Source organism: Lolium perenne, chromosome 3, assembly GCF_019359855.2.
Source record: "Lolium perenne isolate Kyuss_39 chromosome 3, Kyuss_2.0, whole genome shotgun sequence".
NCBI classification, from domain to species: domain Eukaryota; kingdom Viridiplantae; phylum Streptophyta; class Magnoliopsida; order Poales; family Poaceae; genus Lolium; species Lolium perenne.
In genome coordinates this window covers 91,929,899-91,934,862 of record NC_067246.2, presented here as the reverse complement: position 1 = coordinate 91,934,862, position 4,964 = coordinate 91,929,899, and the positions used below count along the sequence as shown (strand labels likewise).

At 45.7% G+C, this 4,964-nt stretch overlaps 1 long non-coding RNA gene across 1 annotated transcript; it reads left to right on the top strand.

Annotated features, from left to right (window-relative positions):
* Positions 1-2,197: 2,197 nt before the first annotated feature.
* Positions 2,198-4,121, top strand: LOC127341928 (uncharacterized). Its single transcript, XR_007876040.1, has 2 exons — positions 2,198-3,713; positions 3,911-4,121. It is a non-coding gene; the product is annotated as an uncharacterized lncRNA (long non-coding RNA).
* The last annotated feature ends 843 nt before the right edge of the window (positions 4,122-4,964 follow it).

Genomic DNA, 4,964 nt, shown 5'->3' with positions numbered 1-4,964 from the left:
TGGAGTCTCCGGTGGTGGTGCGGAAGCTCCCGCAGCTTCCTGGTCGCGCTCGGTCGGCGGCTTGGCCGTGCGCGCGGACTTCGTCCGGCCAGCGCCTTCCGCCGCAGCTCCCTTGCCGGCGTCGCCCGCGCCAACGACTAGCACCTCGACGCTATTGGCGGCGCGGTCGCCGCGAAGCGCAGATCTTGGCGGGTCCGGAGCCACCAGCACCGGCGAGAGGCACTGGCGCTCGGGGACGGTGCCGTAGTAGACGAGGATGCTCCCGAACTCAATGACGCGGTCGTTCTTGGGGAACTTAGCTCCGCTGGAGAAGCAACCCGTGTTGTCGTTGATGAAGCGCATGTCGCGGATGCGGTTGACGAGCGCGGTGACGACGCGCTCGCCGCCGACGGTGAGGAGGCCCGCCCGAATATGAACTCCAGCAAGCGCCGCTGCTGGCCCCATGGTGGGCGCCAACTGTCGTCGTGGTGAACAGACAGATGCCATGGGATGGCTTATCTTGGGGCCGAATGGACGCTAGAGGATTCGGGGGAGGTTTTTTGATGTAGATGGTGAGGTTTCCGGATGGTTTCCTCAACAACTTGGCCTTGGCCGAAGGAAGAAGATGATGAACTCAAGAGCAAGTACAGCACTAGATCTCTCTATTTCCTCATCTCAAGTGTTTACAAGTTTCTGTGTACAAGTTTCGTAACCTAGAATCACGTACCCACGGAGGGCTGTGCCCCCTCTCCTTATATAGGGGAGAGGGTGGCTTACAAGGGAAGGAACCCTAGAAACCCTAATGGGATCTTTGACTAGACAAACTACTTTACGAAGCTACTTTAGCTACCGGTGATGCCGGTATGCCTTTAATCAGAAGCCGTGACATCCTCCGGCACCTTTTACGTCATCCTTTGCCTTTGGCGTCATGGCTTCGATTAAAGCTGAAGTGCTTCGCTCATCTTTGTCTTCTAGCTCTGGAGAGCATCTTTGACTGGTCTTTGCCGACGTGCTACAGTGTAGCCTGTTCCGGTATTCCGGTACGCTCTTAGCTAGTTCCGGTACCGCCCTCCTTGGAATACCGATATGATTCTCTGAATCAACTTTCGTTATCCGGAACAACCTTTAAACCGGTACTTTGATTGCCTAAACCATCCGGTTTGGCATGCCTTTGGCATACCGGGGGTCATCCCCCCAACAAAGCCCGCACCTAACTAGGCCGGTCCGTACCGCGCGGGATGTGCGGTGCGCGGTAGGCACCGACCTCGTTGGTGTATAGGGTTTACCGACCAGATCCATATAGCACCACTCGGTAGATCCGTGGATTCCCTGTCTGGTCAGGCGGTCACCACGTGCGGGGGCTGCTCGCTACCGAGCAGGTCGGTGGCAAACGGGGCACCGCACACCCCAACTGTCTTCTGGGCCAGGCCCATATACGGATGTGAACAATTTTTTAATTTGAATAATTTTCTACTTTGAACAATTTTCGATTTGAACAAATTTTAAATTTGAATAAATTTTATATTTGAACATTTTTTTAAGTCGAACAAATTTTAAATTTGTTCAAATCGGGTCGGTGGCAAACGGGGCACCGCACACCCCAACTGTCTTCTGGGCCATGCCCATATACGGATGTGAACAATTTTTTAATTTGAATAATTTTCTACTTTGAACAATTTTCGATTTGAACAAATTTTAAATTTGAATAAATTTTATATTTGAACATTTTTTAAAGTCGAACAAATTTTAAATTTGAACATTTTAAAATTTTAACAATTTTTGTATTTGAACAAAATTCATATTAACGGTTTTCAAATTTGAACGATTTTCAAATTTGAACGGTTTTCAGATTTGAACGGTTTTGAATTTAAACATTTTCTCAATTTGAACAATTTTTAAAAATTAAAATTTTCGAATCTGAAAAATATAAACAAAACCGAAAACAGAAAAAAGAAAAGAAAACAGAAAAAGAAACCAGAAAAGAAAAAAATAAAGCAAAAACGAACTACACAGGCTAAACAGATCCAAATGGTTCGTGGCCGGTAGCCACCGACCAGGTTTTGCCACCACGTGCTGCATGATAAGGCCTATTTTTGGGTTTGGGAGGGGGAGTATTGGCCCACGAAGATATCTCGAAAGTCCCCCCGGACAGCCCGTTTACTTGTCTGGTTTATATGGGGAATTTTCCGGCCCATTTCGGATCTTCCCGACCCAGTAACGTCCACCTTCCGGTTTTCTCACCCACGAGGTCAACCTCGTGTTTCCGGTCGTGGAAAGGCCAGGCGAGAGAAGGAGGCGATGCGACGGCGGCGACTCGCGGCGGGGAAAGGAGACGGCGCCGGGGACTAAACGAGCAAAGCGCGACGGCGCGACGAGATCCTGCTCCGGCGACTGGTACCATGTAAGTCCCCGCGCCTCCTCCCCTTTTCCGATGCTCCCTAGTTAGGGTTTCTTGGTGTCGCCGCCGTTCGCGCCGGAGCTCCGGTAGCTCGCCGTCGCCTCCCTCGAGATGGGTAACCTCCGCCACCTATGAGTCCGTGCCTGATCGCGTCCATCCGGGAGCTCGCAGTTTACAGGCGTCCATCGAGTAGTGCACACAATCGTCCTTGTGGTGATTTCCAAGAGGGGCGCCGAAGCGTATATTGAATGCCAGTAGCCAGTAGTTGCAGGGCCGGCTGATGTACAATCGATCCTTTTGGAGATTTCCAGTGAGAACTAGTAGTACATATTCTTTGCTGAAACTAATCAAAGAACAGTAGAGCACACATGGTTTACATGAATGATATTTTTTTGTATCAGAAGATACTTGTTAGTTTATTTGTTGTTAGATTATAGCAAGAGATGAAAATAAGAGATGTTGCTCAGCAGCCTATGTATGCATGGCCCTCCGATTGTTTCTGTCAATGCTTTCTACATGTACGTGTTTAGCTAAGCAACCGTATAATTATGTGCATAAGCTCCTGCTGGAATATAATCATTTGAGTTTCAAAGGACTATTTCTGTAACCACTGGTGGGTAACAAGACTGAATCATCACAACTTGTGCCATAGCATATACTATACCATACTATACATAATATAGGCTGCATTTGATAATTCAGAGCTGACTATTCAGAAAGTAATTAATACAGTATATTTTTAATAGGCAGCAATGCATGGTAGTGTGCTAGTTTCTTAAATTTTACTAGGAAAATGCTGCATTAGAAAAAGGCATCTTAAGATACATCCTATTTCTTCTGGCAGTCTGAACTCTGAAGTCAATACAAAAATGCTGCATACCTCAGGTCCTGATGCCAAGTCTGAAGCTGTTATTTACTCAATACTAAAACAATAGTGGTCTAGGTTAATTAGTTTTCTTGGGCCATGTCACAGAAGTGTCAATCTTAGTAACTAAAGGATTCTCAAAGGCTTCATATCATACTAGAGTTAGGACTGATTTTGAGCGCTGCTGACGACGAGCAAGTAGATGACAAACACACTTTTCAGAAGTCCTGGTTCATCATGGAACTGTGACTTGTTTGTATTCTGTTAAGTATCAGTAGTTGTTGAAATAAATCATATCTTAAACAATCTTTATTTTCTCATCACCATGTAAAACAGGCCTGTCTACTTCTGTTAGTGGCCAGTTCTTTTTTCTCTCGTTGTTCTTTTTTTGACAGATACCTGCACCTTGGCCTATTATTGGATTTGATCAACCGCCTCCATCTTGGGATCTTGTGAGAACTCCTGTTTTTGGTATGAATCATATTTACTGCTTGTACTTGATGTGAAACCATGCAATCTAGGTCGTGTATTCTTATTGTCCGCCTTTAATTGCTTTTGTTTAGTGCTGTAATGAATACACAAATGCACTTTATCATTTACCTACGGTTATATTTGAAGCTTGTGACCCTGTTTGACCAATTTGTCTTTGTATGTACTTTGTGTAACAGGTTGATGTTGATGACAATGTTTGGCAGCAATTTGATCGATGAATGATCACATCAACTGTTTTTGGAAGGACCATAAAAATATTATACCCAGCAAATATATTCTTGTAAACATAACGAGCCATGTGTTTGAGCTCCGGTCGGTCGAGCATATATTTAAACTGTCTGTTCATATTGGATAAAGTTTGACTGACAATGAGCTTGTGTTTATGTATTTCCTTGTATTGCCATGCAAACTAATTAATTAACACCGCACCGCCCACTAACGGGTGCGGTGGTGTGGTGCGGGCGGTGCGGCGCCGCGCGGCCGCCAGGTCCAGCAGACGCCTCTGCTGCTCCGCCTTGATACGTCCAATTTGCATCATTATTTTATATCATAATTTGCTGTTATTCATTGATATATTTCATATTTGGAGATGATACTTATGTTATTTCATCTATTTTGCATGTTTCATGATTATTGGAGGATCGCGCACCGGAGTCAGGATTCTGCTGGAAAAAGCACCGTCAGAATGCAATATTTCGGAAGATCAACAATTGACGGAAATTATATGAAAATTCCTATTTTTCCAGAAGACGAAGGGAGCCAGAAGGGGGATAGTCGCGAAGAGTTACAGCCGCCTCTGCGGGGCGGAGAACACCAGAGAGAAAAGAGCTCTCCGGCAGGCTAAGATCCACCGGGGAAATTCCCTCCCGGAGGGGGAAATCGACGCCATCGTCCCCGTCATCGAGCTGGACATCATCTCCATCACCATCACCATCATCTCCATCATCATCACCGCCGTCTCCACCGCTGCACACCGTCACCGCTGTAACAATTTGGGTTTGATCTTGATTGTTTGATAGGGGAAACTCTCCCGGTGTTGATTTCTACTTGTTATTGATGCTATTGAGTGAAACCGTTGGACCAAAGTTTATGTTCAGGTTGTTATTCATCATCATATCACCTCTTATCATGTTCCATATGATGTCTCGTGAGTAGTTCGTTTAGTTCTTGAGGACATGGGTGAAGTCTAAATTTTAGTAGTGAAGTATGGTTGAGTAATATTCAATGTTA